This window comes from Callithrix jacchus, chromosome 2 (assembly GCF_049354715.1).
Source record: "Callithrix jacchus isolate 240 chromosome 2, calJac240_pri, whole genome shotgun sequence".
Lineage (NCBI taxonomy): Eukaryota > Metazoa > Chordata > Mammalia > Primates > Cebidae > Callithrix > Callithrix jacchus.
The window spans coordinates 47,763,105-47,774,179 of NC_133503.1; the positions used below are offsets into that span (position 1 = coordinate 47,763,105).

The 11,075-nt window shown below is 38.7% G+C and overlaps 1 pseudogene; it reads left to right on the forward strand.

Annotated features, from left to right (window-relative positions):
* The first annotated feature begins 8,220 nt into the window (after window positions 1–8,220).
* Window positions 8,221–8,741, forward strand: LOC100414832 (translationally-controlled tumor protein-like; annotated as a pseudogene).
* Window positions 8,742–11,075: the final 2,334 nt, after the last annotated feature.

Sequence of the window (11,075 nt, forward strand, 5' to 3'; positions counted from 1 at the left end):
AATATTGATTCTTCCTAACCATGAACATAGAATGTTTTTCCATCTGTTTGTGTCCTCTCTTATTTCCTTGAGCAGTGGTTTGTAATTCTCCTTGAAGAGGTCCTTTATATCCTTTGCTAGTTGTATTCCTAAGTAATTTATTCTCTTTGTAGCAATTGTGAATGGCAGTTAGTTCTTGATTTGGCTCTCATTGAGTCTGTTATTGGTGTATAGGAATGCTTGTGATTTCTGCACATTGATTTTGTATCCTGAGACTTTGCTGAAGTTGCTTCTCAGTTTCAGGAGACTTTGGGTTGAAATGATGGGGTCTTGTAATATACAATCATGTCATCTGCAAATAGAGACCATTTGACTTCCTCCTTTCCTAACTGGATACCCTTTATTTCTTTTTCTTGCCTGATTGCTCTGGCTAGAACTTTCAATACTATATTGAATAGGAGTGATGAGAGAGGGTATTCTTGTCTAGTGCCAGATTTCAAAGGGAATGCTTCCAGTTTTTGCCCATTCAGTATGATATTGGCTGTGGGTTTGTTGTAAATAGCTTTGATTATTTTGAGATACATTCCATCAATACCTAGTTTATTGAGAGCTTTTAGCATAAAGGGCTGTTGAATTTTATCAAAGGCTTTCTCTGCATCTATTGAGATAATAACATAGTTTTCATCTTTGGTTCTGTTTATGTGGTGGATTATGTTTATAGACTTGCATATGTTGAACCAGCCTTGCATCCCTGGGATGAAGCCTACTTGATCGTGAGGGATAAGCTTTTTGATGTGCTGTTGCAATTGGTTTGCCAGTATTTTATTGAAGATTTTTGCATCTATGTCCATCATGGATATTGGCCAAAGTTTTCTGTTCTTGTTGAGTCTCTGCTGGGTTTTGGTATCAGGATAATGTTGGGTCATAAAATGATTTGGGAAGGATTCCCTCTTTTTGAATTGTTTGGAATAGTTTCTGAAAGAGTGGTGCCGGCTCCTCTTTGCATGTCTGGTAGAATTCAGCTATGAACACATCTGGACTTGGGCTTGTTTTTGGTTGTTAGGCTATTAATTGCTGCCTCAAATTCAGCCCTTCTTATTGGTCTATTCATGGTTTTGTCTTCTTCCTGATTTAGGCTTGGGAGGGTGCAAGTGTCCAGGAATTTATCCATTTCTTCCAGGTTTACTGGTTTATGTGCATAGAGTTGTTTGTAGTAATCTCTGATGGTACTTTGTATTTCTGTGGAATCTGTGGTGATATCCCCTTTATTATTTTTTATTGCATCTATTTGATTCTTTTCTCTTTTCTTTTTTATTAATCTGACTAGTGGGCTGTCTATTTTGTTGATCTTTTCACAAAACCAGCTCCTGGATTTATTAATTTTTTGAAGGGTTTTTATGTCTCTACCTCCTTCAGTTCTGCTCTGATCTTAGTTATTTCTTGTATTCTGCTAGATTTTGAGGTTTTTTTTATATTGCTCCTCTAACTTTTTCAATTTTGATGATAGGGTGTCGATTTTAGATCTTTCCTAACTTCCTATGTGGGCATTTATTGCTATAAATGTTCCTCTAGACACTGCTCTGAATGCATCACAGAGATTCTTGTACATTGTGTCTTCATTCTCATTGGTTTCGAAGAACATCCTTATTTTTGCCTTCATTTCATTGTTCATCCAGTCAACATTCAAGAACCAGTTGTTTAGTTTCCATGAAGTTGTGCAGTTCTGAGTTAGTTTCTTCATCCTGAGTTCTAATTTGATTGCACTGTGTTCTGAGACTGTTTGCTATGATTTCTGTTCTTTTGCATTTGCTGAGGAGTGATTTACTTTCAATTATATGGTCAATTTTAGAGTAGGTGTGATGTGGTGCTGAGAAGAATGTGTACTCTGTGGGTTTGGGGTGGAGAATTCTGTAGATGTCTATTAGGGTGGGTTTGGGGTGGAGAATTCTGTAGATGTCTATTAGGTTTGCTTGGTCCAGATCTGAGTTCAGGTCCTGGATATCCTTATTAATTTTCTGTCTCATTGATCTGTCTAATATTGACAGTGGAGGGTTAAAGTCTCCCACTATAACTGTGTGGGAGTCTAAGTCTCTTTGTAGGTTGTTAAGAACTTGCTTTATGTATCTGGGTGCTCCTGTGTTGGGTGCATATATATTTAGGATCATTAGTTCTTCTCGTTGCGTTGATCCTTTTACCATTATGTAATGCCCTTCTTTGTCTCTTTTGATCTTTGTTGGTTTAAAGTCTATTTTATCAGAGACAAGGATTGCAACTCCTACTTTGGTTTGCACTCTGTTTGCTTGGTAAATCTTTTTCCATTTCTTTATTTTGAGCCTATATGTATCCTTGCATGTGAGATGGGTTTCCTGGATACAGCACACCAAAGGGTTTTGACTTTTTATCCAATTTGCCAGTCTGTGTCTTTTTATTGGGGCGTTTAGCCCATATACATTTAAGGTTAATATGGCTATGTGTGAATTTGATCCTGCCATTTTGATGCTAGCTGCTTGTTTTGCCCATTAGTTGACACAGTTTCTTCATTTTGTCAACACTCTTTACCATTTGGTAAGTTTTTGGAGTGGCTGGTACTGGTTGTTCCTTTCTATATTTAGTGCTTCTTTCAGGAGCTCTTATAAGGCAAGCCTGGTGGTGATGAAATCTCTGAGCAATTGCTTATTGGTAAAGGGTTTTATTTCTCCTTCACTTATGAAGCTTAGTTTGGCTGGGTATGCAATTTTAGGTTGAAAGTTCTTTTCTTTAAGGATGTTGAATATTGGCCCCCCACTCTCTTCTGGCTTGTAGGGTTTCTGCCAAGAGATCCACTGTGAGTCTGATGGGCTTCCCTTGTGGGTAACCTGACCTTTCTCTCTGGCTGCCCGTAGCATTGTTTCCTTCATTTCAACCCTGGTGAATCTGACAATTATGTGCCTTGGGGTTACTCTTCTTGAGAAATATCTTTGTGGTGTTCTCTGTATTTCCCAGACTTGAATATTGGCCTGCCTTGCTAGGTTGTGGAAGTTCTCCTGGAGAATATCCTGAAGAGTGTTTTCCAGCTTCAATTCATTCTCTCTGTCACATTCAGGTACACCTATCTAACGTAGATTAGGTCTTTTCACATAATCACATATTTCTTGGAGGCTTTGTTTGTTTCTTTTTACTCTTCTTTCTCTGATATTGCCTTCTCATTTTATTTCATTGAGTGGATCTTCAATCTCTAATATCCTTTCTTCTGCTTGGTTTATTTGGTTATTGAAACTGTATACGCTTCACGAAGTTCTCATGTTGTGTTTTTCAACTCCATCAATTCATTTGTATCCTTCTCTAAGCTGTTTATTCTTGTTAGCATTTCTCCAAATTTTTTCAAGGTTCTTTCTTTGCATTGGGTTAGAACATGTTCTTTTAGCTCAGAGAAGTTTGTTACTAACAGGCTTCACTTTCTGAAGCCTGTTTCTGTCAATTCATCAGACTCATTCTCCATCCAGTTTTGTTCCCTTGCTGGTGAGGAGTTGTGATCCACTGAAGCAAAAGAGGCATTCTGGTTTTGGGTGTTTTCATCCTTTTTGCACTGGGTTCTTCCCATCTTTGTGAATTTATCTACCTGTGGTCTTTGTAGTTGGTGGCTTTTGGATGGGGTCTCTGAATAGACATCTTTTTTATTGATGATGAAGTTATTTCTTTCTGTTTTCTAGTTTTCCTTCTTAACAGTCAGGCCCCTCTGTCATAGGACTACTGGAAGTCCACTCTAGACCCTGCTTGCCTGGGGATCACCTGCAGTGGCTGAAGAACAGTAAGGGTTGCTGCAGTTTCTTCTTCTCTTATCCTATTCCCAAAAGGATACCCTCCAGATGTCAGCCTGAGCTCTCCTTTATGAGGTGTCTCTTTGGATATATGGGGGTCAGGGAGCTGCTTGAGGAGACAGTCTGTCCCTTATAGGAGTTCAGGTGCTTAGCTGTGAGCTCCATTGTTCCATTCAGAGCTGCTGGGCATGTACGTTTATGTCTGCTGCAGCGGAACTCATAACTGCCTTTTTTTCCCAGATGCTCTGTCCAAGGAAGGTGGAACTTTATTTATAATTTCCTGACATGCTGCTACCTTTTATCAGAGATGCCCTGCCAGCGAGGAGGTAGCCTAATCACAGTTTGCCAGCAGAGGCATTGTTGAGCTGCCATGGGCTCTGCCCAGCTGCTGTGTGAATTTCCTTGTGGTTTTGTTTATAGAGGTATAGTTAGAACTGCCTCAGTAATAGCAGCCCACATCAGTAATGGTGGACTGCCTCAGTAATGGTGGACTGCCTCTGTAACGGTGCCTCAGTAGTGGTGGACTGCCTCAGTAATGGCGGATGCCCTTTCCCCCAGAGAGCTGGACTGTCCTGAGTCCAGTTGTGCTTGCTGTGAAACTCTCAATCCAGAACATTTCAGATTGCTGATCTTTGTGGGGGTGGGACCTGCTGAGCCAGATCACCTGGCTCCCTGTTTCTGCCCCCTTTTTCAGTTGAATGGGTGACTCTGTCTCACAGGCATTCCAGGTATCAGTTGAAATGGTTGCCCAGATTTGTGTTAGTTTTTGTGCGGAGATCTGCTGCGCTGGCTAAAATAGCTGTACTGAAAGCTCGTGGCACTTTTCTGCCCAGGAATCTCCTGGTCTGTGGCCAGTAAAAACTAGTTTGGAAATGCTGTGATCACTCACCCTCTGTGTTCTTGCTGGGAACTGCACTCTAGAGTTGTTCTTATTTGGCCATCTTGGATCTTCTCCTATCTGTTTAACATAGTCTATTATAACTATAAGATGTTTTAGGTAAGCTTTACAGTAACCACAAAACTCATACAAAAATGAGAATGAGAAAGAAAACAAAGCTTAACACTACAGAAAATTACCAAATCACTAAGATAGAAAACAAGAGAGGAAGAAAGAAACCAAAGGATCTACAAAACAACTGGAAAACAATTTAAAAAATGACTAAGTCCTTATTTATCAATAATAACTTTGAATGTAAATGGATCAAACATTGCAGTCAAAAGAGACAAACTGGATGTGGTGACACAAACCCATAATTCCAACTACTCAGAAGACTGAGATGAGAAGATTCCTTAAGCACAAAAGTTTGAGGCCAGCCTAGACAACTTAGTGAGACCCCATCGCAAGAAAAAATAAGACACTGAGTGGCTGATACTGAGTGGGTTAAAAATAATAATAATAAGATCGAACTATATGCTGCCTGCAAGAGACCTATTTTAGCTGTAGAGACATACATAAGCTGAAAGTAAAGGAATGAAAGAAGATATTTCATGCAAATAGCAACCAAAAGAGAAAGAGGTTGCTATGCTAATGTCCAATGAAGTAGACTGTAAGTCAAAACCTGTTACAAAAAACAAAGATCATTATTAAATGAGAAAGGAGTCAATTCATCGAGAGGGCATAACAATTATAAATATATATGCACCTATCATTGGAGCACCGAAATATATAAAGCAAATATTAATGGGCATGAAGGAAGAAATAGATAACAATACAATAAAAGTAGAAAACTTCAATACCTCACTTTCAGTAACGGATAATCAACCAGACAGAAAATTAACAAGAAAATACTGAACTTGAACTGCACATGGAACTCATGTTCATGTGCATGAGTTCATGAGTCCAAAATGGACCCAATAGATGTATATAAAACTTTCCATCCTAACAGCAGCGGAATATACATTCTTCTCTAGTGCACATGGAATGTTCTCCAGGATAGACCACATGCTAGGCCACAAAATCAATCTTAACAAATTTCAGATGATTAATATTATATCTAGTACTGCTTCTGATCAAAATGGTATGAAACTAGAAACAATAACAGGAAGAACCTTGAACATTCACAAATATGTGGAAGCTAAACAGAAACTAAACAGCATGCTCCTGAACAACCAATGGTTCATAGAAAAAAATCAAAAGGGAAATTCAAAAATGTCTTGAGGCAACTGACAATGGAAACACAACATACCAAAACTTATGGAATGTAGCAAATGAAGTTCTAAGAGGGAAGTTTAGCAATAAATGTTTACATTAAAAAAGAAGAAGGATTCCAAATAAATGGCCTAACATTATACCTCAATTATCTAGAAAAAGAAAAATAAACTAAATTCAAAGTTAGCAGAAGGAAAAATAATAATAAAATTCAGAATAGAAATAAGTCAAATAAAGAACAGAAAAACTATAGGAAAAAGTTCCATAAAACTAAGAGTTTGTTCTTCAAAAAAATAGATAAAACTGACAAACCCTAAGCTAGACTAGGAAAAAAAAAGACTTAAAAAAAAAAAAAGAAAAGGGAAGATATTACAACAAATGCCCCAGGAATTAAAAAGATCATAGAGCCTATTATGAACAGTTATGCCAACAAATTGGTTAACCTTAAAGAAATCAATAAATTCCTAGAAATAAATAAACTACCAAGATTGAATTAGGAAGAAATAGAGAGGTTGAACAGGCCAAAAATAAATAAATTGATTGAAGAAGCAATTTAAAAACCTTCCAATGGCTTCGCAGTTGAATTCTACCACACAGTCAAGGAAGAATTCATGTTGATACCTCTGAAACTCTTTCAACTAATTTTTAACAAAGGCACCAAGAGGACACAAGGGGGAAGGATAGTCTTTTTAACCAATGGTGCTGGGAAAACCAATTTTAACATGCAAAAAAAATTGAATTGGACCCTTCACACCATATGTAAAAATCAACTGAAAATGAATAAAAGGCCAAAGTGTAAGATTTGAAACCATAAAATATTAGAAGAGAACACAGGGGAAAGCTCCTTGACATGGTCTTGGCAATGAATTTTTTAATATCACACCAAAATCTCAGGCTACAAAAACAATAAATACATGTTACTACGTCAAACTGAAAATCTTCATTACAGTAAAGGAAACAATCAACATAATGAAAAGGCAACATATGGACTGGGAAAAAATATTTGCAAACTGTATGTCTCATAAGGGGTTAATATCCAAAATTTATAAAGAACTCTTATAACTAAACAGCAAAAAAAGAAAAAATAACTTGCTTAAAAAATAGGCAAAGGATATGAACAGACATTTCTCTAAAGAAGATGTAAAAATGGCTAAAATATATATTAAGAGGTACTCAACATCACCAATCATAAGGGAAATGCATATTAAAACCACTAAGAGATATTAGCTCACATCTGTTCGGATGGCTACTACCAAAAAGATAAGAGATAATAAATGTTGGTAAGAGTGTCATGAAAAGAGAAGCCTAGTATACTGTCGGCAATGCAGTTTGGTAAAGCCATTATGGAAAGCAATGTGGAGATTTCCAAAGAAAATAAAAACAAAACTTCCATATAACTCAGCAACCCTTCTTCTGGGTATATATCCAAAGAAAACGAAATGACCACCTCCACTGCTGAGTGTGTTAGCTCATGCCTTCAATCCTAGCACTTTGGGAGGCTGAGGCAGGAGGGTCACTTGAGCCCAGAAGTTCAAAACCAGCCTGGGCAACATAACAAGACCCTTTCTCTACAAAAAATAAAAAATTATCCAGGTGTGGTGGTGCCTGCCTGCAATCCCAACTATTTTGGAGGCTGAGACAGCAGGATCAACTTGAATCCAGGAGTCTGAGGCTGCAGTGAGCTATGATCACAGCACTGCCTTCCAGCCTGGACAACAGAGCAAGACCCTGTCTGAAAAAAAAAGAAAGAAAAAAGGAAAAGAAATCGCCATCTCATAAAAATATTGGCACCCACATGTTCATTGCAGCCTTATTCACAGCAGCTAAGATAAGCAAACTAAGTGTCCACCAATGGACGAATGGATACAGAAAATGTAAATATATATATATGAATATTATTCAGTCTGAGGGATTATGCTGCTATTTGCCATAACATAGTTGGATCAGGAGGACTTTTTGGTAAGTGAAATAAACCAGACACAGAAAGAAAAAAAATTGCGTGATCTTACTAATAAGTGGAAACTGAAAAAAAAAAAAGAAAGAAAGAAATATACAGAGCTAAAGAATCAACAGTGGTTACTAAGGTGAGGGGTATGGGGAGATGTCAAAGTAGCAGATATGTAGAATGAACAACTCTAAAGAGTTAATGTGCAACATGACTATACTAATAAAATAAAAGTGCCTTTCCACCCACTCCCTCCTGCCTGCTAGCGCTGCTCAGGCTGCACCGAGCTCTCTCAGAGCTACAGGCTCCTGCTAAGCTAGCGCTGCCATCATCTCCCTTCAGCCGCCATCATGATTATCTACTGGGACCTCATCAGCCACGATGAGATGCTCTCCGACATCTACAAGATCCAGGAGATGGCAGAAGTCTGTGCCTGGAGTTGGAGGGGAAGACGGTCAATAGGACAGAAGGTAACATTGATGACTCACTCATCGATGGAAATGCCTCTGCTGAAGGCCCCCAGGGTGAAGGTACCAAAAGCACGGTAATCACTGGTGTCCATATTGTCGTGAACAATCACCTACCTGCAGGAAACAAGTTTCACAAAAGAAGCCTGCAAGAAGTACATCAAACATTATGTGAAATGAATCAAATGCAAACTTGAAGAACAGAGACCAGAAAGAGTACAACCTTTTATGACAGGGGCTGCAGAATAAATCAAGCACATTCTTGTTCATTTCAAAATCTATTAGTTCTGTGTTGGTGAAAAGATGAATCCAGATGGCATGGTTGCTCTATTGGACTACCGTGAGGATGTTGAACAACCTATATAATTTTCTTTAAGGATGGTTTAGAAATGGGAAAATGTTAACAAATTTCACAATTACTTTGGATCAATCACCTGTCATCATAACTGGCTTCTGCTTGTCATCCACACACCAGGACTTAAGACAAATGGGACTGATGTCATCTTGAGCTCTTCATTTATTTTGTCCGTGATTTGTCTGAAGTGGAAGCATTGTTTTTAAGAAAAACATGCCATGTAGGTTGTCTGAAAATAAAATGCATTTAAACTCATTTGAGAGAATGCCTTTTAGTTTAATACATATTTAAACTAGATTCATCCTACAGTGTTCCTGGAGAAGCTAGAGCCTGGTTGTAAGCTATTACTAGAAAGAATAAGACTCATCAATTAACTTCTACAGTGGAAACCACTTCTGGGACTGGAATATAAAGAAGAATCAAAGGTTTTGATTCTGAGTTGCAATATAGGGAAAGACCATGCTCAAAAATAAATAAATAGATAAATAAAATAAAAGTAAATAAAAGTAATATTGTTTTGTATTAGGACTGCTGCTCTTGTCACACATACCCAAAAACTAACTATATGAAATTATAGGTATGTTAAGCTGCCTCACTATAGAAACCATTTTACTATCTGTATATATCTCATAACACCATGCTGTAAACATCAAATATATGCAATAAAATGTATTGTTTAAAAAATATGAAAAAGGAGATGAGGAAGGGGAAAGAAAACGAGGAGGAGAAATTCTAATGTAATCATGTTGTATCAGGGGTGCTCTGGGAAGAAAGGTCTCCCAGGCTATTATACTCTTGACCTGACTTGAGAGATGGTCCCTCATACTGAGCATCACGAAAGATACCAGATCTCAGTCCCAAACACAATCTCCACTGCAACTCGGAAGAACAAGAAGCAAAATCAAGAAGCATTTTCTGTAAGAGGCATATTCCAGTAACTGAAGGTCCCTCAACTCCCCAGTTTCTTGATGGCCTTCATAGAGCACTGCCTGTAGCTGATTACAGCATCCTGGGGAAGCAACTTTATAATACCAGGACCTTCTTCTGGGAAAGATGTCATGCAGGAGTTGCACCATCTTGTATGAATGTGGCCACTCTGCAAGTATGACCTCTGCACTCTCCCTTGCCTGATAAAGTAACCTCCATTCAACCAGAAATCTATTCACAGTGCCCCCACTCTTGCTGGAAGCCTTGGGTAAGAGCAGAGGAAGCCTCTTCTCTTCTTGAAAATGACACAGACTGCTCATCCAGTCTAACAGAGAGCAGACTAAAGAGTTACATAGATTACACAGAATAATATACCCTTCCCCCATAGCACTTCCCCATCCTTGGGCTTGTTTTCTCTGGGTGCAGAAATCAGCCAGACAAGCTACTACCCAAGAGGGTAACAGAAATCCTACCAATACTTGGATGTGTTCCTACCTCTCAGTGGTCAGTTTGGGCATTCGATTTGTGGTCAGAAGACTTGAATTAAATCCTGGCTCTACCGGTTTTGAGTTGCATGTTGTTTGGCATATTTCCCCCTTTGTAAATAATAATAATAATTAAATAAAGATAACAAAAAAGTTGATACCTCACTAAATAATGGTGGCGATTTGAAAAGGTTTTTTTTTTTACTTATGCAAAGCTCGTGTGCATGGGTTGACACGTGCAATCACTGTTCTACTTGTCTTGGGTGTGTTCTTCAAGCATCTGGAACATGTAGGGCTACAGGGAGGAAGGAGATCCAAGCAGTCGTGACAGAAACAAAATCTCAGTTTCAATCAGAGGGCATATCCAGAAATGCCAGTAAGCAAAACTAGATCCACCTGTCCTCAAAGATAATCAGAAAGATTCCTTTGAAATTCCTAACATCTGTAACTGTAAGAAAATAAATTTGTATTGTTTTAAGCACTAAGTTTGTGGTAATTCATTACAGCAGCCATGGGAAATTACTATACCTGGAAACCAGTAAGGTGCAGATTCTGATCCTGAGGGGTGGGAAGGGGCCAGAAGATCAGCATTCCTAATGGGAGCTTGCCTGTCGTACCTGTTCCACTAGTCTGCAGACCAAGCTTTGAGCATCAAGACCATAGGTTACTCCACCTGCAGCCCTTCCTTCAATGACTGGAGCCTCCAGTTAGCATGGCATGGGAGCGAGAACCCTGCAGAGCCCAGTTCCTTACCTTTGACGGCCTGGGCATCTGTCCCATTGAAGCTGGCATGGATCTCTCACCAGGCTTTCAATGTCACCTCACCTGAGAGACATTCCTTTTATTCCCTTTTGTTGCCCTCTGTTTATTTACATGGAGTATAATCATAAATCTGGGTTTTTGTTTATTTTCTACCTCCTCATATTTCAGCTCCCCCACCCCTTCTGTGCAGAAAGTGCCTAACACAGAAT